At 55.6% G+C, this 24,826-nt stretch overlaps 1 protein-coding gene across 2 annotated transcripts in view; it reads left to right on the top strand.

Annotated features, from left to right (window-relative positions):
- The first annotated feature begins 22,343 nt into the window (after positions 1–22,343).
- The window catches only part of BACH1 (BTB domain and CNC homolog 1), a 44,633-nt gene continuing 42,150 nt past the window's right edge, over positions 22,344–24,826 (top strand). Inside the window, exon 1 of one of the 2 annotated variants that reach the window (XM_070407301.1) lies at positions 22,344–22,485. The gene's annotated coding sequence lies outside the window, so the exon portion shown is untranslated. Of the gene's footprint in view, positions 22,486–23,973; positions 24,085–24,826 lie in introns of those variants that run through there. The other variant, XM_070407302.1, reaches the window with a different exon arrangement.

The following is a 24,826-nucleotide window of genomic DNA, read 5'->3' as shown; positions in this document are numbered from 1 at the left end:
GTGGTGGATGTGAGCAGCGCTGGGGCCCTGATTGCCCTGCCAGTCGCTCCACACCCAGAGGGCAGCCAGTGGCCGTGGTCGTGGCGAGTGGGGGGGGGGGTGGGGCTGGCTGCCGGCAGCCGGGGAAGATCGGCCCTAATCGCAGGCCAGGCCTGGGGACCCTACTTGTGCGTGAATTTCTTGCACCGGGCTTCTAGTCCGTTAGAACGAGGACGATTTTCTCTAAAAAGAATTGCGCTAACACACTTTACATAATTACGGTGTTTGTTCTTCACTCTTTATATCCTCTTCTAAAAAATACATGGTGCAGCCCTGGCCGGTGTGGCTCAGTGGATAGAGCACCGGCCTGCAGACGGAAGGGTCCCGGGTTTGATTCTGGTCAAGGGCCCGGACCTCGGTTGCAGGCTCCTCCCGGGCCCAGGCCCTGGTCGGGCTCGTGTAGGAGGCAGCCAATCGATGTGTCTCTCTCACATCGATGTTTCTCTCTGTCTTTCCCTCTCTCTCCCACTCTCTCTAAAAATCCATGGAAAAACATCCTCGGGGGAGGATTAAAAAATAAAATTTTAAAAAGTAGAATACATGTTGTTACATGGTTTTCCCCAATAGGTCACATAACCCTCCAGTCTGGGTGGTCAGCAGCTTCCGTGTAGCTGACGGTTCGTACACTGACAGGCGCCGAGCTCGCTGTCATGTTGCCTATTTCCAGTTGATTGGCTGCCAGAGGCAGACATGCAGGCAGGGCCTATTTCCTCATAGTTCCCAAAGCGCCTTTTTTGGGTGATTTCATTTCTTCTTCCAAGAAGAAGATTGGCTGACCTCCCTTAGCGAGTTCCGGTGTTGTGTTTAGTCACAGATGAGCCGCAGAGATGACCGTCCGGCTCTCCTCGTGTGGGTGGGAGTCGGCCAGGCAGACATCCCGGGTCCCGCCCCAGGTTCTGGAAACTGGGGATCCATCCAGGCTCTCGAGCCGCCTCATTCCGCTCTGTCTCGCCTCTGGTGACAAGGCAACATGTGGAGAGTTTCAGACGAAACTGTTTATTTATTTTCATGTTCAACATCAGCGGTTCTAAGCTTTCAAATTTGTCCTACAAACTGATTCTTTGTTTCATGGCGAACAAAACCAAGAAGTCAGAACTTGGGCCCTAACTAGTTCGGCTCAGTGGATAGAGCGTCTGCCTGCGGACTGAAGGGTGTGAGGTTCGATTCCCGGTCAGGGCACAGGCCCGGGTTACGGGCTCATCCCTAGTTGGGGGTGTGCAGGAGGCAGCCGATCAATGATTCTCTCTCATCATTGATGCTTCTCTCTCTCCCGCTCCGATCCTCTCTGAAATCAATAAAAATATATTTTAAAAGAGAAAGAAAACAGAGCTTGGTTTTAAACAGACTAATGATGAGTAAATTTTAAAAAAGTGTCCAGTGAAAACAATATCCACTTTTCTATTGTTTTTATGTAATGAGATTGAAGATGTTTTTTTTTAAAAAATATATTTTATTGATTTTTAACAGAGAGGAAGGGAGAGAGATAGAGAGTTAGAAACATCGATGAGAGAGAAACATCGATCAGCTGCCTCCTGCACACCCCCTACTGGGGATGGGCCCACAACCCAGGTACATGCCCTTGACCGGAATCGAACCTGGGACCTTTCAGTCCGCAGGCCGACGCTCTATCCACTGAGCCAAACCGGTTTCGGCAAAGAAGATGTTTTTAATGTCTTATCATATTTGGTGTTCTCAACAATTTCTTACCTTGAACATTCAAACACTCACCCAGAAAATATTTAGATGCATCTTAGTGGTTGAGGTTCGTTTGAAAATGATTTCCGCTTCTTTGAGTCTGCCTTTCTCCGTTACAAAGTGTCGTATTTTTATTAAACACTAAAAAGTGTTTCATCACCCTGATCGGTGTGGCTCAGTGGAGAGAGCGTCGGCCTGCGGACTGAAGGGACCCAGGATCCATTCTGGTCAAGGGCATGTACCTTGGCTGCGGGCACATCCCCAGTGGGGGGTGTGCAGGAGGCGGCTGATCGATGTTTCAATCTCATCGATGTTTCTAACTCTCTATCCCTCTCCCCTCCTCTCTGTAAAGAATCAATAAAATATATTTTAAAAAAATAAAAAATAGTGTTTCATATGGGGGTAATTTTTTCAATATCCTTCTCCAAGGTCATAGACTGAGTAGTTTACTAAGGGGAATGCCTTGCCCCCTCCCCTCCTTTCTCTCATGGGTTCTTCTTCCCACTGACTTGTCTTCATCATCTCGGATCCCAGCAGACGGTTAGGCTTAAGGAGGTGAACTTATGAGTGGGGAGACCCTAGAGCAGTGACAGCGAACCGTTTGAGCTCGGCGTGTCAGCATTTTGAAAAACCCTAACTTAACTCTGGTGCCGTGTCACATAGAGAAATTTTTTGATCTTTGCAACCAGAGTAAACAAAGCTTTATATTTTTGATATTTATTTTATATATTTAAATGCCATTTAACAAAGAAAAATCAACCAAAAAAAATGAGTTCGCGTGTCACCTCTGACACGCGTGTCATAGGCTCGCCATCTGCCCTAGAGAGTTAAAATGTGCGAATACAGTGGGGCCTTGACTTACGAGGGTCCCGACTAGCGAGTTTTTTCAGATACCAGCTGTCTCTCTGCCGATTTTTTGCATTGAGGTGACAGAGTAATTTGAGTTAACGAGCTCCTTAACGAGCTCGGTCTGGGAACGAATTAAACTCGTAAGTCAAGGCCCCACTGTACAGGGAGGAAACCCAAAGGAAGAGCAAAGGACACAGCACGTGGTACCTGGCTGCTCTCAGCGGCTCCTTCTCAGATCAGCCCACACGTTCCAGGCAGCATTCATGCACCAGGTACGTTATCTAGGGAATCGTTTCTTTATTCCTGTTTCTTGCGATTATAACCCATGGACACTCAGGTGGCGCCCACTGCACGGGCCTCCGTGTGGATTAGAAGATGCCCAGCTCAGGATGGCCGCGCCCCCGCCCCCGCCCCCCCCTAGCCCCCGCTCCACCTGCCTGGGTCTGAGGTGGCTCTGCCCTGGGTGACGTCCCTCCCTCGGGTCCTGGCGTGGCTTCTGTTGGCGTCAGCCCTGGGAGCGGCTGCAGGAGCTGGGAGGAGGCCCGAGGAGAGGCTGGGCTTCCTCCTGGGACTGGACTGTGCCTCTCTGATATCTGCTCCCTCCTCTGATGTTCCTCCCCCGCTCGCCCTGCCCTCCGGCTGGGACACTGCACCCCTTTCTATAGTGTCTCCACCTCCTGCGGTGCCGTCATGAATAGCCTGTTTACTAAACTCTGCTCAGATCACCCAGTTTGCAGGCCTGTGAGCTTCCTGCTGGGATCCAGCTGGTAAATGCTTTCTCCACAGGATGTTGGATTGTTGATTGGAGCAGGCGATCAGCCCCTTCCCTTTAAACTCGTCAGGGTGGGAGGTGCAGGCCACCCCTGGACAGCACCTGCACCTTGGCTGCAACCCAAGTGATGTGTGTGCTCATGTGTGATCATTGTGTGTGTGAGTGTGTGATCATTGTGTGTGTGAGTGTGTGATCATTGTGTGTGCATATGTGACCATTGTGTGTGCATATGTGATCATTGTGTGTGCGTGTGTGCATATGTGATCATTGTGTGCTCATGTGTGTCATTGCGTGTGCATGTGTGATCATTGTGTGTGAGTGTGTGCATGTGTGATCATTGTGTGTGTGTGAGGTTGTATGTGTGGTCATTGTGTGGTCACATCTGTGGTCATTGTATATGTGTGAGTGTGTGTGATCACGTGTGTTTTCATGAATTCCACAGGATAAGGTATTAGCAGTCAGTTGCTGGGTCAAAGGTTATACATATTTTTTAACTCTGAAAGAGTTTGCCAGAGGCTCTCCAAGAAGTTAGCCTGAATTTACCTTTTCTCTCTGCTCTTGTCAACTGTAGGTTGTGAAACTTTAAATTTTTTTTTGCCATTTTATAGGTAAAATGCTATCTCTTTTTCTCCATGACATTATATTTCTTTAATTATGAGGAAATTATGGGCTTTTTTCACATGTATCTTGGATATTTACATATGCTTAGTTGACTTTTCGATGGGGTTAATTTTTTCACAACTTAGAAGAACTGTTTTTACGTAAGGAAGTGAGCTCTTTGTCATATGTGCAGCAAATGTTCTTTCCCAATGTCTCATCCCGTGTGGATGTTCGTGCGCTTTTATACGCAAGTAGCATCGCCCTTTTCACAGCGTCCGGAGGTATCGTCAGGCTAGAAATGCCTTCTCACCCTGAGAGAGTGGCTGGAGCCCAGGCCCAGCTCTGTGCGCATTGCTCTTTTGACGGGTGCCTTTGTGACCCGCTGGGAATCAGCCTGGGCGTGAGGACGGGAGTCCAGTGTCCCAGCCGGCCGGCTGGTTGCTGTGGGACGATCGGTGACGCCTGGGTCTGGTGAGGACATAGTAAGCAACACAGCTCTTCGTCGTGTGTGTGGGATGCCATCTTCACTGTACCCCAACTTTCCCAAGGGCCGGGAGTTTATCTTTATTCTCTTCATGTTCTCCTGCTGGTTCGTCTCTCTGGTCGTGGCAGGAAGACTGGTAAGGCGGCCCAGAGATCCCAGGATAATTCACGCCCAGGGACAATCCCCTCCCCTCACGGTGGGCCGGGCCTGGTGATGTGGTCATAATGACCAGGCCACGGCGAGCGTGGTGGACGTCCCGCCAGCAGTTCTACAATCCTTGGGACTGTCGCTACCTGCTCATCCTTTCCTGCCCCCACTGGGGCTGTGATGAGCCACCTGCCATGTGGGAGCCGCCCTGTGGGGGACACCTGGGCAGGTGATGTTGTAGATCCCCAGTCACCCACCAGTGAGGCGACATCCTTCCAACAGCCAGAGAGCGAGCGTGGAGGCAGGCCCTTCGCTGGGTGAGACTCCAGTGTGGCCGGTACGATGCTTCGTGTCCTGGTGGGACCCCAGGAGTCAGAAAACCCGGCTGAACCACCCGTGTCCAGGGTCCTGACTCACACAACCTGAGATGAAACCCTGAGCTGTGCAGGCCGACGAGTTTGGGGAAGTCTGTTGTGCAACAATGGATGACAAATGCGCTGGTCCCGCCGCAGATGTTTCACTTCTTGTAGTTTTATGTTTTCATATTTGATACAAGAAGAGTTTTCTCATTATATTCTCTCCAGATTTCCCCCCCGATAGTCTAGTAGATCGAATCTTCCAGATAAACTTAATATTGTTTAGTCAAATATCTCCCAAAGTCTTGAACCTTTTAAAATTGATTTTTTTGAAGGTTGGATTGATCCTTCTAGAGCTTTTAGTTTTTCTATGTAGAAACATTCAACTTGTATGTCTCCTCCGTAAAGCTGTAACACTTCCTTCATATTCGTTCTGCACATTCACTGTTAAGATGATGCCTCATTAGTTGTTTTTTTTTGCTATTGTAAGATTTAATTTATTTTTTCTGTTATTATGATTTGTATATAGGAAAACTATTCATTTTTGTAAATGGCATTTTTAACCAGCCACTTTATTTAATCGTCTCCTGCAATCATGTGACCTTGAAGCAATGAGAATTATGCCTCTGGTCGTTTCCAGCACATAGACTCCTTATTGATTTTTCTTCTTGATGGTGTTGGATTTTTTTTTGTCCAGAACATTGAGTTATGGTGAGAACACTTTTGTTTTGTTTGTGAAATTTGAATGCAGAGTGGAAAGCTTCACCACTGAGTTTGATGCTGGCTTTTGCAATTAAAGGTAAGAATTGATCTATTTTGCTTTGTGTCAGGAATGGCTGTTTGATTTTACGTCATTTATTTTCTGCATTTATTGAGGTGGTTACTTGATGTTTCTCATGTGAACGATCGACACTGGGAGTCGTGCTCACAGACCCTCGCGTCAGCAGTGGTAGGTGGTGACACAACGCTCCCACGTGGCTGCAGCATCCCAGCTCGCACTTCTGCGCTAGGACTGAAGCTGCTGTGGACGTCGGGAGACACCTCAGTGAACCCTGTGAAGGTTGTTTTTAAAGTACAACGGGGTCAGCAGTCGGGTTCCTGGGGTTCCCCAGAGGACGTGACGGTCAGAGACCCTTTCCGTTTCTGCCCGTTTTCCTTAGGGTTCGTTTCCTTAGCGTCTCGTTTCATCCTCCTGCCGCCATAACGCGTGCGGGAAGAAAACGTCACTGTTTCCCAAGGACTTCAGACTGAAGGACCTCAGAACATGACGCAGAAGGAAAAGGCAGCCTTTGGGGTCCGACGAGGCTCAGGCCCGGCTCGGTGCCACAGGCCCGATGCTCTGGGGGAAGTTCCTGAACAGGCCCCTCACTGCAGAAGGAGAATCCCGGCTCCTTCTCGGGGGTGGTCATCAGAACGAGGCTGTGGCATGAAGAGCATCTGCCTGCAATGGGGGAGAAAAGAGGGACATCTGGCCCTGACCGGTGTGGCTCAGTGGCTGGAGCGTCGGCCTGCAGACTGAAGGGTCCCGGGTTCGACTCCGGACAAGGGCATGTACCTTGGTTGCGGGCACATCCCCAGTGGGGAGCGTGCAGGAGGCAGCTGATCGATGTTTCTCTCTCATTGATGTTCCTAACTCTCTATCCCTCTCCCTTCCTCTCTGTAAAAAACCAATAAAATAAAATAAAAAAAAGAGGGACATCTGTTATCTTCTCAACAACAAAGATTTAAGAAAAAAAGAGCATCTGTCTGGGGAGGTGTCCGGCGATGTGAGTCCTACTATGTGTACGTGACGTGCGGCTGCGTGGTATTCACACCCGGGGCCACCCTGTCAGTGTGATTCAGAAGGTATTTACAGTCCAATCCCAGAAGCCCAGCAGAGTGAAGAGGCAGGGACGACGAGGCGGGGCCACCCGGGACTCGTGATGGTCGGCTGGCGTCCTGCTTCCGGCTGGAATGGGCCTGGGAAGGCGGAGGAGTCACGTCCCGGGAGGAGCTGGAATCTGGGTGCAGCCTGGCACGTGCCTGCCCCTCCCTTCCAAGTCCTGGCGGCCGGGCCTGCGTGATGTGCCTGTTGCACACCCGGATCCATCATCGCTGTGAGCACTGAGGCCGATCTGACATCCCTTCTCGCTTGTTCGTGTCAGGATTTCCTTGGCGTTATCACTGGCGGGAAGAGCGGATCCTCTGAGGTTTCCTCTGGGACGTGACTCCTTTCAGTCACGACAGCTGAATGAATTCTCGAGGATTTCATCCTGACTCATCCTCCTTTTTTTTGTTTTCGTTCTTCAGCTAGAGGCCTGGTGCACAGATGCATCGGTGGGGGAGCGTGGCCTGGGGGATCCGCGCTATGGGAGCACCGCTCCTCCCGGTCAGACGAGCGCGGCTCCCCCTGTGGGAGTGCACTGACCACCGGGGGCAGCTAGTGCGTTGGGCATCTGCCCCCTGGTGGTCAGTGGGTGCCATAGCGACTGGTCAAGCAGTTGTTCTGGTCGTTCCGCCGTTTGGCCGCTGGGCTTTTATGTCTATAGATATGGTTCCTTTGTTTTTGGCTGCTTTTCTCTTGGATGGTTTTGAATAATAATAATGATTAAAAAAAAAAAGCTGCAGCCCTGGCCAGTTTGGCTCAGTGGACAGAGTGTCGACCTGTGGACTGAAGGGTCCCCGGTTTGGTTCTGGTCAAGGGCACTGAGGCGCGAGCCTACACGTGGGCATGTGCCTTGACCGGAACTGAACCATCACCGCTGGTTCATAGGTCGATGCTCAGCCACTGAGCCACGCTGGCCAGGTGGGATAGTGGTAGATTTAATGAAAAAAAAAAAAAGTCTGTGGAATGTTCTTTGTGTTACTGGTGGGAAGATGCATAGACGCTATCACCCTGGAAAGCAGAGTGGCATTGTCTCAGAGCTAACTGCTCACAGGCCAGGTGGCCCGGCAATCCTGCTCTCAGGAGTACGTCCCAGAGGAAGCCGGCCCCGTGTGACGGGCAGCGTGAGAACGCGTGTCAGCAGGTCCCAGCAGAACGTGCACCATGGCCCGCGCCTGGGAGGGCCGGGTGCCCGTCAGCGGGACGGGGTGAGAGACCTCGGTGCAGTCACACCGTCCGATGGTGCACAGCTTCTTACTAACCGCGTCCTGCAGCACCGACAACAGGATGCGCCTCATAACTGTAATATCGACTGGAAATATAAATGCCAGGAGATCACCTTCAGCATGCTATCGTTTTTAAAAATGAAGGTAAAATCAAATAAAAGTATATATATATATTAGAAGTGCATACAGATAACAACTCAGAGAATGCTTGTTGAATTTAATATAATTATTTATTTATGTATTTTTTAAAGTATCAATTCTTTTTTATTTTATTGATTTGAGAGAGAGAGAGACACAGAGAGACACAGAAACATCAGTTGTGCATCATCGGTGGGTCTTGTATGTGCCCTGAGCGGGGATCGAACCTGCAACCTTGGCTTATCCGGACGATGCTCTAACCAACTGAGCTACCGGCCAGGGCTCACGTACTTTTTAAACTGGCCATGTCCTTAGGTGGCACTTCCTGAGCGTCAGGTTGCAATTAGAGTCCTGGTTACCAGCCCCCGCCCCCATGACCCCTGGCGACCCCGGCTCAGGCTCCTGCCGTCCCCTCCCACACGGACCAGATGCCGTTGAGTAACCGAGGCTGTTGCCCAACGACCACGCGTGGCTCCCGAGGCCAGAGCGTGAGGACGACGTGGCGTGGCCTGGCTCTCTCGGCGACTCCCTTTGGGGGAAGCACCACTGTCAGGAGGATGTGCAAGCAGCTGGAAGGGGAACCCGCGCAGCCTCTGCCAGCGGAGAGCAGGGGCGGGTGAGTCACCTCGGAAAATCCCGAGCCCCAGGGGCCCATGGGTGGCCACAGCCCCCGACAACGGGGGACGAGAAGCTAGGAGCGACCCCAGCCAGGACCTCCAGCCCTGCCCCCAAGTCCTGACCCACGGCAGCCGCGAGACAAGACTAGTAAATCCTACTGTTACTCTGAGCTGCTACCACCCACAGTAACTGGTTACTCAGCAACGTATGCCACATACAGTTAACTGGTGACTGCTCTTTATTTATTTATTTTATTATTATTTTTTTAATTATATTTTTATTGATTTCAGAAAGGAAGGGAGAGAGATAGAAACATCAATGATGAGAGGGAATCATTGATTGGCTGCCTTCTGCACACCCCCTACTGAGGATCGCGCCCTCAACCTGGGCATGTGCCCTTGACTGGAATCGAACCCGGGACCCTTGAGTCCGCAGACTGATACTCTATCCACTGAGCCACACCAGCTAGGGCCGGTGACTGCTCTTTAAAGTCATATCCCACTCGTTCACTATTTTCTTGTACTAAGAACCTTGATGTGCACATTTTAACAACAAATTGTTCCTAAATAACGATCGCCCTGGTATGTTTCACTGTTTATAGGACATAAAATTGTTCAAATGTCTTAATGCACAGTTTGCATTTTAAAAATTACCTTTATAATGTTAATCATTTTGAATATAAAATGAAAGCTTATGTTTTTTTTAAATTTTAGCACAGTGGAGGGTGTATTTGGACTTTGGAAATTACTATTGACTCGTGAGTGAACAACTCTATTATGAGAATAAAATGATCATAAGAGGTGCGTCTACATCCAGAAATTTAAGGTACGATTTTCTCCCTCCTACTTACCTGTATTTTCCTCATGCGTCTGTTTCTGACAGAGACCCAACCCTACGCTGAATGTTAAATTCCAAGGAGTGATAATAACAGGGATGAAGTTTTCAAAAATAATTCAGAGCTAAAGAGACCAGAGAGGAGACTGACTCTTCACCATATAATTCCACTTACATGACGTTCAGAAGTCAGGCAAAGCACCGTGTGGCGTGAGGTTTCGTATGGGGAGTGGTGGTCCTTTGGGGACGCGGGTCCTTATTGAGGGGCCCGCCAGGGCGTCATCGGGGTCGGGAAGCAGCTCTACCCGCAGACCTAGATGTGGCTCAGGAGGCGTCGTCAGCCTGTCCAGCCTTCACGTGGTGGACTTGACTTGCATATTTGCCTGTATGTGAGCTTCACGTCCAGAAAAGGTTTCTATTTAATTAAAACAAAAGACACACGAGGGCCCGAGGCAGCGCGGACAGAGAGACGGGGGAAAGGACGTTGAATGAAGGACGTGTCGGGGGTAAATGTAAGGAGGTGGTGACTGGTGTCGAGGAGGCAGAGGCGTCGAGGGGAGGACGGGCAGCCTGGCGGAAAGTGGTCGGCGCCCCAACGGAGACGGACGCATACACAGCGAGGAGCTGGAGTTTGGAGTGAGACGGCGTGATGTGAGCAGTCGGAGCGAGGACGTTCTGAGTCCAGAAGCTCTGGGACCAGAGCCTCCCAGGGCCCGCAGCATGGGGCTGGGCAGGGGCACGGTGCTGCGTTACCGTCCCTGCAGGTGCGGCTTCCGCTCCTCGGCAGCGAGTTCCAGTTCTGCTTTGTTCCACACGTTGGTCGGCGAATGCTTTCTCTTTGGCCCTGCTAGCTGCTCCTGCCTCGTATCACCCCTTCTGTTTGCTTCTTTTTTTAAAAAAAAAAAATATGTTTTTATTGGTTTCAGAGAGGAAGGGAGAGGGAGAGAGAGAAACATCCATGTTGAGAGGGAATCATGGATCGGCTGCCTCCTGCACGCCCCCCACTTAGGACTGAGTCCGTAACCAGAGCATGTGCCCTTGACTAGAATCAAACCCAGGACCCTTCAGTCCACAGCCCGAGGCTCTATCCACTGAGCCAAACCGGCCAGGGCTCCTCTTCTGTTTTTTAATCGATTAGACAGGTTTCTTACTCCACCTGATTCCCCCGTGAGAGTTCTTAGTTACTCCTTTTGAATATGATTTGGGGCCTTGTCAGCTTATCTGGGACACGTTCACGGCTCAGTCAGTCCCTTCTGAATGTGCTTGCAGGTGCAGTAAGATGCGTGTCATGTCCTTGAGGTTTGTGGAGCTTCTTGGATGTAGATGCCTGAGGTTCTCATCAGGTTTAAAGACTGTGCAGGCATTCTGACTTTAACACGTTCCCTGCCATCTCCTTTCTCTGTGTTAGGCCGATGGGGTTTTCCCCCGTTCCTGATCTCAGTTCTTTCCCTTTTCATTGTTTATTCTATTTCATTTTGGATAGTTTTCATCACTGTGTCTTCAAGTGAACGAATCCTTTCCTCTCCAGTGCCTAATCTTCTGTTAATTCCATCCAACTGATGAAATTTCCATTTTAAAATATTGTATTTTCCCCCTAGAAATTGGATTTAGGTCTTTTTAATATATCTCATACCTCTACTTAAAATATTTAATTGTCTTCTGCCTTCTCAGAGATCTATATATAAAAAAGCCGAATGACCAGAACGACTGGTCACTATGACACGCACTGCGGCCAGCCAACCAGCCCGATGGGGGTGGGGCCGGCAGGGGCAGGGCTGGTGGCCAACCTCTGGTGTCCCCTCCCCCCAGCCAGCTGGCCCTGATTGGCCCTGATCGGGGTGGGCCGGCCAGACCCCACTGTGCACTAATTCGTGCACCGGTATAGCTACAACAACAGTGTGATAGCCTCGCCTGCTGGTGCTGTCATTTGTGTACCCGTCATCTCTTGATCTGTTTCTGTTGATTGGTTTTTCTCTTTCTCACGGATTGCCATCTCTTCCTGCTTCTTGGAATACCTGGTAATATTGATTGGATGACATTCATTATGAATTCACTTTGTTGGAGTGCTGGCTATTATTTTAAATTCTCATAAACATCCTTGAGTTTTATTGGGACGAAGTGATGAAAACAGTCTGATTCCGTCGAGGCTTCTGCTAAACGGTTAAGCTTTTAAAGGAGCAGCCTTTAGTTGTAGCTTGTTTTCCCCTCTCCTGCGGCAGCAGCCTTCTGAGAACTCCCCCCAGGGCCCCTAAACCGGGCGCGTTCCCCTCTGGTTTGTGGAAACGGAACCACTGAGCTCCAGCAGGTGCTCCTCTCAGGTGCTCCCCCCCCCCCCCCATCCCCTCCACAGGCATCCGCCGGCCATTGCTAAGCTGGGGTTTGCGGGCGCTCTGCAGACTCCCGGGGTTTTCTCCGTGGGCTCCCCTCTCCTCAGCGTTCTGCTCTGGGAATTCCACCTGCCTCCACCTCCCCAGCTCAGCTCCTCAACCCAGGCTGACACCGGGCTCCACCGGGCTCGCTCTCCCAGGCAGAGTCTGGGGCACGTGTAGGACTCGCCTCGCGTGCGTCCCCTCCCTCAGGGAGCATGGTCCTGCGTTGTCGGAACCCAATATCCAAAAACACGGTTTCGTAGTGTTTTCTTAGTTTCTGGTGGGAGGGCCAATATTGTCCCGGTTATATATCTTGGGCGTCAGCAGAAATCTAGGTGTCTTCTGCAAACACTTGGCTCCTTTCTGCTTTTTTTTTTTAAAGTGTAGAGAGGAACCTGCCTCATCCTCTCCCACGGCAGCCTCAAGAATCTCACGTGTTTCTATTTATGAACAAGCAGTAAACAGGCACACCTGCGTGTGATCGCCCCTGGGGAAGCGAGCGAAGCATTCCTCGCATTTCTGGCGTCTCCTATCGCTGAATTTTATCGGTGTGACTGACACCGTTTCCTGAGAGAAGGCTTAGCGCCAGCCCTTTCTTTTTAGATGCCTTTCCAGCGGCTCCAACATGATCTGATCAAAACACGGAATCATCGTCTCTGCGGGTTGCCCGGCGTCGGCGGCCAGTCCGGGCTGGGGCTGCGTCCGGCTCAGCCACCAGCAGCCACGGCCTCCCCTGAGCCCGACCTGGCCGCTCTGTGCGCAGGCCGTTTGCGGGGGCCTGGGATTCCTCACCTGTGAGGTGAGAGTAAGGACATCACTGCTCAGGCTGCTGGGGGGACCACAAGAGAAAAAGCACAGGCGGTGTTCGCACAGGGACGGGGCAGGCCAGCGATGGCACAGGCGGCCAGTCGCACCTTCTCCGTGTGAAACGCCGAGAATAAAGGGGCTGTTGCTTTATAACTTGCAGAGACACTGTGGGACGGGTAAATGGCCAGGGAAACACGCCTTCCAGACCTTCTATGGGGGTGGGGGGGTACTGAGGCAGACCTGTTCATGGAGCCAGGGGCTCAGGCCATGGCCGACGTTGGCCGGGGCTTCCTGGCGGCCTTGCTGCCCCGCGTTGGGCTCTACCCGTGTCTCGGGCCCTTCGTGCAGCGTCTCTGGCTCGCTTCTCTGCTTGCGTTTAGACTTGCATGAGCCCGTGACTCCGTCTTCGCTGGCTCCGTCCCACTTCCTCTCACAGGCATTTCTCTCCAGGCAGCACTTGCCTGTTCCATCCTGTCTGCCGTCTGCTGCTTGGAGGACCTGGGGGAACTCTCTGGAGCTCTTGTTTGGTTCCCTCGGGTCCTCACGCCGCTCCAGGCTGCACCGCGCCGTTCCTGCCCCAGGCGGGCAAGGATGACCCCCCTGTTCTTCCTCCAGGTCTCTCCATCCTCCCAACGGCTCCTCTGGCTTCCTTCACTTATTAAATATGTTTTTATTGATTTCAGAGAGGAAGGGAGAGGGAGAGAGAGAAACATCAATGATGAGAGAGAGAGTCATGGATCAGCTGCTTCCTGCACGCCCCACACAGGATGGAGCCCACAACCCAGGCCTGTGCTCTGACCGGGAATCGAACCCTGACCTCCTGGTTCATAGGTCGACGCTCAACCATGGAGCCACCAGCCGGCGAGGACCCTGTGCTTTTACGAAAGACCCATTAGGATCTGCTTTCCCTACCAATCGAAGTCAGAGAGGGCTTTGCTTTTTTGTTGTTGTTGCTGTTAATACTCACCCAAGGATATTTTTTTCCATTGATGTTTTTAGAGAGAGTGGAAGGGGGAAGGGTGGGGGCATAGGGAAGAGAGAGAGAGAGAGAGAGAGAGAGAGAGATGGATGTGAGAGGAACATGGACCCACTGCCTCCTACATGCTCCCTGACTGGAGTGGGGATTGAACCCACAACCTGGGTATGTAGGAAAAAATAAGTAATTGATTTGTCCAGCATTACACGGAATGAGGTTTTAAGTTCAGCCGGGGAATTGAATCGGCCACATTTTGATGTACGGGATTATGTTCCAACCGGCTGAGCCACACCGGCCAGGGCGAAACTATTTCTATTTTAACAGAGAACTTGAGAACATGCAAAACCTTCTGACCCCAGAAACTGGGCCCCAAGGGATTTCAGGCACCAAATAGAGAAGTAATAGCGGCAAAGCCTGACCTGCCTGGAGGTGGCAACAGAAACGTTTAAAGTGGGTTTTTGTCACTTAAAGGGTAGAAGTGCCTGTGACCCTCCACTTCCTCCCGGGCACAGCCTGCTGCTTGGCTCGTGGCTGCTGAGGCTGAGGCTCCAGCCAGGCCCCGGCTTGTTCCGGGGGAGCCCGCGGGCACAGGGAGTTGGAGACACGCCTCCGTGTCCTTCCTGGTTTATCCGAAGGGACGAAGGGACGCGAGTGGTTTTTCCAATTGCTTTTCTTCTGGAAATCTTTTTTCTTTTTTTTTCTAAACCAAGAGGCCATTTTCTAGTGTTTAATCAATTTAAACCGATGCTTTTAGAATTTGAAGCTTAATATTAATTCTAAAGCCACTTTTTACTTGGGTAAAACCTGCAAATTTTTGGTATAAGAACACAGTTCCTTTTCCCAGAGAGAACTCACCGTCTCCTCACCCCATGGCTTCATGGCATAGACACGGTGCATTCTTTGCTTTGGCCCTTGCAGCAGCTCTGCCTCTTGCCGTCCAGGCCAGCTATTAATTATATGCAGACTTTTTACTGTTCAGCTATGAAATCACGATAAAGGGGGAAGAATTTAAATTGTCACAATAATTCCATATCATTTCTCACAATGCTTTTGCAGCGCTGAAACCCATGAAATTGTTTTGAAAGATTTAAGCTTCCTCTCTCCCCTCTGGCACCGGTCCCATGTTTCAAAAGAACCATTTCCTGGAATTTTATTGGAGTATTTTTAATGGGCTTATCTGCATCCCTGCTTTCTGATTGGTGGCCTCGTTCTGTCTGAGAGGAGATGGCAACTCTCCATCATTTCATGATAAGGCCTCGTTTTTGGCCTCACACGGCCCCTTCGCCAGCTCCAGGTCACATTCCAGGTCGCGTGTCTTCATCACAACCTGTTTCCTCCCACGGAACCCAGCAGGCTGGCTTCGGGGCTCCCCGCGCTGCGTTGGAGCAGAATGAGAGCGGGCCTGCCAGCCCCGAGCTTGAGGCGGGGTGTCAGCTAAGACTGCATGTGGCTTCTGTACTCGAGACTCCGCGTTAGACGCTGAGCTGAAGGGGTTTTTCTATCTCTGGTTCGAAAGGAGCTGAGCCCACAGTTGGGGCTGGTCAGCCGCTCAAGGAGCCCCAAGAACCTGAGCGTCTTTGGGCTCAGCCCGCGACTCCCAGTGTGGCTGACAGAGGCGGCCACCTCCCCGCATGGTGGGGGGCAGAGGGCACAGCCAGCTGCTGGCTGGTCTCTCCTTATCAGGAGGGAAGAGCTGCTGCAAGTTCCATCCAGTGCACATCTGCTCACATCTGGGGGCCAGAACGAGGGATCTGGGTGGTGTTTAGTGAGGAAGGAAGAGGGTGGGCGCTGGGCAGCCAACCAGCAGAGTCTGCAAAGGGAACTTAGGGGAGGGACGTGAGGGGAAGAAGGCGTCCCCGCTCTCACTCCGAATACAGTGTTTCTGTGGAGTCGGCACCATTGGACCCACCCCCTTGGGCTCCTCCGTGTCAAACCCACCACGACTCTCAGCCTGCAGGTCCCGTGGTGGTGCCCCAGCTGCAGGTGTGCACCCCCCTCCCCCCCCGAAGCTGCGGGGGCAGGAGATGGGCAGGTAACGTGTTGGTGAACCTGGAGAACGTTGCCAGCAGGAGTACCAGACGAGGACTCGCCTCCCAGCGCCCTCTCCCCGCAGACAGCGCACATCACGGCCAAAGCAAAGGGGTGCGAATGCGACTCTCAGGGCGAAGCTGGTGGAACCAGCCACCTGGGCGCTGCTCCCCTCCAAATCCTGCAGGTCACGGCGCCAGGAACAACCCCCACGCCCCCGCTGTGCGCCCTCACCCTGGGCAGTGCCCGGGTGTTGCCTGGGTCGCTGCCTCAGGGTCTCTCTCTCTGGGCTTCAGACTTTGACGACCCCTCTTCCCGACAGTGACAGTCCCAGTCTTCCCTCACGGCTGGTGACAGATTCACTTGACCTGGTGCATCAGTCAGGGGCCGGGCAGAAAACAGGGACCGAACTCAAGGGTCAGGGTCAAACCTGGGCTGGCCAAGGAGAGGGGTCACCACCCTGGAATGATGGTGCTTTGGTTAAAGACGAGGTGAAGGTGACCTGCCAGGAGCTGGGGACTTGGTCGAGGAATACAGCCAAGCCCACCTCTGGCCGGGCAGGGAGACACCTCCCCTTGTTCAAATACCACCGCCCACCGTGCCTAGAGGCCTGCCTCGCGGGCACTGAGCAGGATGGAGGGCTGGCCAGGGGCTGTGGAGCGGCCGCCGTGGAAATGCAGGCTTCCCATGACGGCTCTTGCTCTCTATGGCAGTCTGTGCATCTCCCCCCCTTACGTTACAGCCTTCACATCCCAGAGGCCAGTCCTTGTACCCCATTTCCAAAGCACTTCCTGGCCAGGGGGAGGCTGGTGCTGGGTCCCCACCGGGCACTTCCTCCTCTCCCTGGGCCCACCCAGTCCCACCCACCAGTTAGCTCCTCACTCACTTCGCAGGTTTCCCTTTGAACCCGGCTGCTGGGAGCCTACAGCTCAGCCTGCAGCCCCTCTTGGCTGAGGATCCGTATTTGGTGATAAGTCTCTTTAGCTTCGTCCTGGCTCCACTGCATCTCCTCTTACTCCTTCTTTTAGTTTATGAACACACTTCCCACATCAGAGCACAAGGACCCCTAGGTCAGGGTCTCCCACCCTTGGCACTATTGACACTGTGGGCCCACCCAGGGGTTCTGTGCTGTGAATGGGAAATCCGTGTCTTCATTCACAGGTTTTATCTGTGGGGGCGTCCTGTGCATGGTAGGATGTTCAGCAGCGTCTCTACCCACTGGATACCAGTGCACCCCCATATCAATGCCAGTGTCTCCTGGGGGGCAGCCTCCGCTGAGAACCTTGCTGCAGGCGAGTGAGGCGAGAGGTGCCAGAGGGGGAGCAAATCTGAGCCAAAATATGGCACCTCTATGCACTGTGCCACTGCCCTGGAAAGGCATTTATATATATATATATATTTCTTTATTGATTTCAGAGAGGAAGGGAGCAGAGAGAGATGGAAACATCAATGATGAGAGAGAATCATTGATCGGTTGTCTCCTGCACGCCCCCTACTGGGGATCGAGCCCGTAACCCAAGCATGTGCCCTTGGCCGGAATCGAACCTGGGACCCCACAGTCTGCAGGCTGATGCTCTATCCACTGAGCCAAGTCGGCTAGGGCCTGGAAAGGCATTTTGAGGATGCTTTTTTCAAAATATATTTTTATCGATTGCAGAGAGGAAGGGAGAGGAAGAGAGAGAAACATCAACGATGAGAGAGAATCATGGATCCGATGCCTCCTGCACGCCCCCCTACTGGGAATTGAGCCCGCAACCCAGGCATGTGCCCTGACTGGGAATTGAACCGTGACCTCCTGGTTCATAGGTTGACACTCAACCACTGAGCCACGCTGGCCGGCGAGAATGCTTTCATAAAGGAATACGTGATTTGTAGAGTCTGGCCCTTGCACGCATTTTAAAGATGGAGAGCTGCAGGCGCAGTCCTGGATGGAAGCCTCAGCAAGGGCGCGGAGCAGAGCGCCCGGTGGGGTTTCGTGCTTTGCAGACGTGACTGTGGCTGAAGACGACTGTGTCTGACTCGGCACCAAGCACGACCGTCACCGCTGGACAGTGAGCACGTGCACCAACCAGCTGGGAACCCCCCGCGGCGTCAGGACGCTTCGGGGGGCTCTGTGCACCTGTCCGTGTTCTGGCTCCCACCCCCTCCCACCGCCCCCACCAGGTGCCGAGCACTCAGGCTGCACCCCAAGTCTGACGGTCTCACTTGCTATCGCCAAGCACTCATTACGAGATCTGCGCATGCACAGGTACGTGTCCGTGTAGCGATATAAAGTCCAATTTCCAGCACTGGCTTCTGAGAGAAGAGCCATTCCCCGACTTCAGTATATAGATAAATACATGCAGCTGAATGGGGGACCCTCTCAGGGTCATCTCTGACCAAGGGGGTGGACACAGGTTTAAAATGAAAGTCCCTTTGACATGATTTCTGCTTTATTTATCTGACCTTTCCTCTAAGCCCTGATCCTCGTGGTTCTTCTTACAAATTTAACTGCATTTTCAAGCTCTATCCCATCATCAGATATTTTCTTTAACCAAAACACCCCAAAACTTAGTGGCTTAAAACAACAATCAGTTTATTATTATTATTTAATCCTCACCTGAGGATATTGTTCCATTGATTTTTAGAGAGAGAGTGGAAGAAGGGAGGAGAGACAGAGAGAGAGAGAAACATTGATGTGAGAGAGGCACATTGATTGGTTGCCTCTGCGTGCACCCCGACCAGGGCCAGGAACCTGCAACCGAGGAACATGCCCTTGACCGGAATCGAACCCAGGACCCTTCAGCCTGCAGACCAACGCTCTACCACTGAGCCAAAGCGGCGAGGGCCACAATCATTTTATTGTCTCACTAGAGGACCGTTGCATGAAGAGATTCGCGCAATAGGCCTTCCTTCCCCTGGCTGCCGGCACTGGTTTTCCTCTGGCATCCGGGACCCAGGCCTTTGGTCCGGCCGCAGCGGAGAAGCCAAGCCTCTTCAGTCTTCAGTCTTCACTGCTGCTGGAGCCTTCAGTCTTCGCTCCGCGCCTGCGTATGCAAATTAACTGCTATCTTTGTTGGATTAATTTGCACAGTCGCTCTGATTGGCTGGTGGGCGTAGTGGAGTGACACCAATTTGCATGTTTCTCTTTTATTAGTGTGGATGATTCTGTGAGTTGACGGGCTGGGCTGGGGGCTCTTCTGGCTGGGGCTGGAGTCACGTGAGCTTGGCTGGGCCACGAAAGGAAGGCGGCTCGCACACACCTGATGCCGGCTTTGGCTGGCTGCTGGGGGAGAGGACAGGGTTCCCTGCTGGCTTCTCACACAGGGGGTGGGGAGGTGGCCTGTTGAGAGGGTGTCCCAGAGAGATCCTTTGGGGAAAGAAGTAGAAGATGCCAGTTCTCCTTAAGACCTGCCCCAGCACCCCTCCTGGGTGTTCCGTGGTCCATGCAGTTACAGGGTCCCTGATCCAATGGCCTGGAAATCGAACTCCCCTCCCAGATGGAAGAGGGACAGACTTGGGGTAACCTATAGGCCGCCGCAGGCTTCAAGGGGTTTTTGAAACGTTCCCCGCCTTGGGCTGCCTCTCTTCTCTCTCTCCCCCTGAACTCCCCAGCTGAAGGCAAAATCCTTCTGAAAAGTCCTGGGGGCCGCAGGGTGGTGACATCAGGTGGTGGCGTGGGGTCCGCACAGGCTTTGCCGCTTTGCACGCATCTCCTCGCAGAGACACCACTTCACATCCCGAGCCACTGGGCGCCTCTGCAGCTCAACTTTAAAACTGAGGGGTGACAGGGTAGTGAAGACCTGGGGCTGGGAGTGGGGTAGGGGCTAAGGGGGGAATGGGAGAGATCGGTAAAACTATCAACAATAAATCATACATTTAAAATAAAATAAATAAAACTGATGCTGGATAAAGACAAGCATAAGAAGCAGAAACAAAGGCCTGAGCAGAACTAGGCTGGGCTTTCCTGGTGGCCACAGCGCCAGGGCACACCTGGGTCTCGGTGAGACGGAGGGGCTGCTGGGTGCTGCCTGGGCCCTGGGTGCTGCCTGGGTCCGGGTGCTGTTTGGGTCCTGGGTGCTGCCTGGGTCCGGGTGCTGTTTGGGTCCTGGGTGCTGCCTGGGTCCGGGTGCTGTCTGGGTCCGGGTGCTGTCTGTCTGGGTCCGGGATGCTGTCTGGGTCTGGGTGCTGTCTGTCTGGGTCTGGGTTCTGTCTGTCTGGGTCCGGGATGCTGTCTGGGTCTGGGTGCTGTCTGTCTGGGTCCGGGATGCTGTCTGGGTCCGGGGTGATGTCTGGGTCTGGGTGCTGTCTGTCTGGGTCCGGGATGCTGTCTGTGTCTGGGTGCTGTCTGTCTGGGTCCAGGTGCTGTCTGTCTGGGTCCGGGGTGCTGTCTGGGTCCAGGTGCTGTCTGGGTCCGGGGTGCTGTCTGGGTCTGGGTGCTGTCTGTCTGGGTCCGGGATGCTGTCTGGGTCTGGGTGCTGTCTGTCTGGGTCTGGGTTCTGTCTGTCTGGGTCCGGGATGCTGTCTGGGTCTGGGTGCTGTCTGTCTGGGTCCGGGATGCTGTCTGGGTCCGGGGTGATGTCTGGGTCTGGGTGCTGTCTGTCTGGGTCCGGGATGCTGTCTGTGTCTGGGTGCTGTCTGTCTGGGTCCAGGTGCTGTCTGTCTGGGTCCGGGGTGCTGTCTGGGTCCAGGTGCTGTCTGGGTCCGGGGTGCTGTCTGGGTCCGGGTGCTGCCTGGGTCCGGGTGCTGTCTGGGTCCGGGTGCTGTCTGGGTCCGGGTGCTGCCTGGGTCCGGGTGCTGTCTGTCTGGGTCCGGGTGCTGTCTGGGTCCGGGTGCTGCCTGGGTCCGGGTGCTGTCTGTCTGGGTCCGGGTGCTGTCTGGGTCCGGGTGCTGCCTGGGTCCGGGTGCTGTCTGTCTGGGTCCGGGTGCTGTCTGGGTCCGGGTGCTGCCTGGGTCCGGGTGCTGTCTGTCTGGGTCCGGGTGCTGTCTGGGTCCGGGTGCTGCCTGGGTCCGGGTGCTGTCTGTCTGGGTCCGGGTGCTGTCTGGGTCCGGGTGCTGCCTGGGTCCGGGTGCTGTCTGTCTGGGTCCGGGTGCTGTCTGGGTCCGGGTGCTGCCTGGGTCCGGGTGCTGTCTGTCTGGGTCCGGGTGCTGCCTGGGTCCGGGTGCTGTCTGTCTGGGTCCGGGTGCTGTCTGGGTCCGGGTGCTGCCTGGGTCCGGGTGCTGTCTGTCTGGGTCCGGGTGCTGTCTGGGTCCGGGTGCTGCCTGGGTCCGGGTGCTGTCTGTCTGGGTCCGGGTGCTGTCTGGGTCCGGGCGCTGCCTGGGTCTGGGTGCTGTCTGTCTGGGTCTGGGTGCTGTCTGTCTGGGTCTGGGTGCTGTCTGTCTGGGTCCAGGGTGCTGTCTGTCTGGGTCCGGGTGCTGTCTGTCTGGGTCCAGGGTGCTGTCTGTCTGGGTCCGGGTGCTGTCTGTCTGGGTCCGGGTGCTGTCTGTCTGGGTCCGGGTGCTGCCTGGGTCCGGGTGCTGTCTGTCTGGGTCCGGGTGCTGTCTGGGTCCGGGTGCTGCCTGGGTCCGGGTGCTGTCTGTCTGGGTCCGGGTGCTGTCTGGGTCCGGGTGCTGCCTGGGTCCGGGTGCTGTCTGTCTGGGTCCGGGTGCTGTCTGGGTCCGGGTGCTGCCTGGGTCTGGGTGCTGTCTGTCTGGGTCTGGGTGCTGTCTGTCTGGGTCCGGGTGCTGTCTGTCTGGGTCCGGGTGCTGTCTGTCTGGGTCTGGGTGCTGTCTGTCTGGGTCCGGGTGCTGTCTGCCTGGGTCTGGGTGCTGTCTGTCTGGGTCCGGGTGCTGTCTGTCTGGGTCTGGGTGCTGTCTGTCTGGGTCTGGGTGCTGTCTGTCTGGGTCTGGGTGCTGTCTGTCTGGGTCCGGGTGCTGTCTGTCTGGGCTGTAGGTGCACGAGGCGCTCTCCCGCCGCCGGGAGCTGCAGTTCCCAGCTTACCTGGGCGCTGCCCACCTGCCGACCGGCTCGGGCCGGCGACCCAAGAAGCTGGTGACCACGGGTCCCCGCCCGTCCCGCCGCTCTGACCGCGGGAGTCCGGGCTCTCGGGGTGGGGGTGAAGAGGGGGGCTTTGCTCATTTGGGGAAGCCGGGCATCATGAGCGTCAGGGCCCGTCGGCCTCCTCCTCTCCGCCCCCAACACCTGGCCGAGCGCACCCCGTCGCCGCCTCCCGAGCCCCGCCCCTCGCCTGCCCGCGCGCCCCCTCCGCGCTCCCAGCGGGGCTTCAGGCGGCGCGGACGCAGCAACCGAAGCACCTTCAGCCGCGCGGGACTCGGGACTGCCGGGCTGCGGGGCGGGGCCTCGCGAGGCGGACTTGGGGGGCGGGGCCTCCAGCGAGGGCGGTGCGAAACATCGCGAGGCGGGCTTGGGGGCGGGGCCTCCAGCGAGGGCGGTGCGAAACATCGCGAGGCGGGCCTGGGGGCGGGGCCTCGGCGCCCCGGGAAGGGCGGGCCGGGTATCGCGAGGAGGGCCAAGGGGGTGGGACCTCGAGAGGGGGCGTGGCCTCGGCGCCCGGAGGCGGCGGCGGCTGCTGAGGAGAAAGGAGGCGAGCGAGCGGCCGGCCGCGGGGAGGCGGTGAGTCACCTGACCGCTGCCCGCCCGCCGTCCGTCCGTCCGTCCAGCTCGCTCGCTGCCGGCAGTCGGGCCGCGCCGCGTCTCGGCTCCGGTGAGTGGCCTGGTCGCCCCACGCCCTTCCCCGGAGGGTTCCGGCGTCCGCGGTGCGGGCTGCGGGCCTGTGCGGGCGGCTGGCTGCGGGGCGGGGCGGGGGCGGCGGCGGCCCGGCTCCTGGAAGTGGCCGCGTCCGCCGGAAGGGGGACCCGCCGGCCCTCTGTGGACCGGCCGTGCCGTCCTGCCTCGGGCGGGTCGGGGGTTCGTGCCGGGCCCCGGTCCGGGGCCTCTGCTCAGCCCGCCCGCCGGCCCCTGGTCCCGCCCCAGCCCGCCCGGCTCCGCGCGGTCCTCCTGCCCCTCCGGCACCGCCGCCCCGGGGGCACGCACGGGTCTCCGGGAGGGCTCGGCCGGGCGGTGCGGCGGCGGGGGGCGCGGGCCGCGGGGAAGGGCGCGCGGGCCAAGGGGCGGCAGGCGCGGGGCAGGGACCGGGGCAGGGACCGGCTGCGTCAGGGACGCCGGCCCGGCAGAGGGGCCGGTACCGCGCTGACCCCGGGGCGCCTTCCGTCCGGGCCCTCGGGCGGCGCGGTGCTGGGACGGAGTCTGAGCCGGGGGACGGGGACGGCCGCGCTGGTGCTGCTCGCGCCCCCGGCGGAGTCCGGGCTGGCCGGGCGCGGGGCCGGAGGGTCACCAGGTGGGCCGGGTCCTGGCACAGCCGGGCCGCTGAGTCATGGGTCCCAGCCCGGAGGGAACCGGGAGCAGCTGCTGCGGGTGCTCGTCACGTGCCGCCCCTCGGAGGGGTGCCGGCTGCCGGGGCCGGCCGGGGTGCCGGGGCGGGTCACCGGGCGAAGCGGGTGCAGCCACTCAGCCCGGCCCCGGCCCCAGCCATCCCGCCGAGGGCCCGTGGGCAGCGGGGCCTCCGACGGCCGAGCGGCACAGCGTGGTCCCCGCGCGTGGACCTGGTTGTTGTTTCCTTTTTGTGGTTTCGTTGTTGTGTGGCGTCTGCACTTCGAAAAGCGAACTCGTGTTCTTCCTAAAGGTTGGTTGATGAGCAGGACTTCCTCCTGGTGCGCGGGGCTGTGCGGGGCTGTGCCTGCGGCCCTGGTGGGTCCCGTGCGGGGCCGTGCGGGGCGGTGCCTGCGGCCCTGGTGGGTCCCGTGCGGGGCCGTGCGGGGCGGTGCCTGCGGCCCTGGTGGGTCCCGTGCCGGGCCGTGCGGGGCCGTGCGGGGCTGTGCGGGGCGGTGCCTGCGGCCCTGGTGGGTCCCGTGCCGGGCCGTGCGGGGCCGTGCGGGGCTGTGCGGGGCGGTGCCTGCGGCCCTGGTGGGTCCCGTGCCGGGCCGTGCGGGGCGGTGCGGGGCTGTGCGGGGCCGTGCCTGCGGCCCTGGTGGGTCCCGTGGCGGGGCCGTGCGGGGCCGTGCGGGGCGGCAGGCCCTCACCCGCGCCTTCTCTCCGCCACGCGGTGTCTTCCCAGGCGACCAGGTGCAGGAACTGCCAGTGCGAGCGGCTCGGCCCTGACCCGCGGCCAGAGCTGACTAAGCCTTTGGTGGCGGGTCACTGAACACGTTTGTGTTCGAGACGACGACAGCCCTTTCCTCGTGTTGTTCCGAGTTTGGGACCAGAGGAGATGAGAAATCATGATGTTTTATTTTCGGTGTCTAAGGTGAGCTGCAGATGATTGATTTGGAAGAAAATAGGAAGACTTTGACATTAAAATGATGCTTTTCTGTAGGAGAAGAAACATTAACTTCAGGACACAGATGAACAGAAGACACGCAGGGAGTGTGGGTGCTCGGCCCACTTTTTCCTTTGGGGACATGAAGGGTTTACTGTTAACCCAAACATTCACCACCTGGAGGACTTTCTTTAAAATCACCACACACCTGTTTTCCGGATTCTTTCAAAATGTTCTTAATCTTCATTTAATTTTTATTTCCAGTGCAGTTCTGTTCTTCTTATATTTTAAAGATTAGAAGCGTGAGCGTAAATTTCTTATTACATTGTTGACATAGGGGAAAGGAAATAAAAAAAGACAGATCTGCCCATTACATCTGATACCAGGAGGTTTGAATTTGGAGACAAGCCAGGGGTTGGTTTCGTGTATGTGACCTGAAGTGTGGTACATGTGACAGGATCCGGTGGGATCACCTGAAGACAGTCTGTGCATTGGAGTGCGATTTAGATAAAAATTTAAAAAGATGACCTGTACCTGTGACTCCTCGTAAACCTGCGTTTGTGGGGCCACGTGCACACTCCTTTAACAGTGATTAATAAGACCACATATTTAGCAGGTCACTTGGCAAGTGGCATTTCCCTCCTTAGAAAAAGTGCTTGACTCAGAAAATGGACCTGGCCGGCAGGCTGGGGTGAAGAGGACGCTCTGTGAAGGGGAGAACTGCTTCAGC

This window comes from Myotis yumanensis, unplaced genomic scaffold, assembly GCF_028538775.1.
Source record: "Myotis yumanensis isolate MYYU_CA2020_CCGP unplaced genomic scaffold, mMyoYum1.0.hap1 SCAF_2, whole genome shotgun sequence".
Classification (NCBI taxonomy): domain Eukaryota; kingdom Metazoa; phylum Chordata; class Mammalia; order Chiroptera; family Vespertilionidae; genus Myotis; species Myotis yumanensis.
Note: the sequence above shows the minus strand (reverse complement) of the source record. Positions and strands in the feature narration are given on the sequence as shown.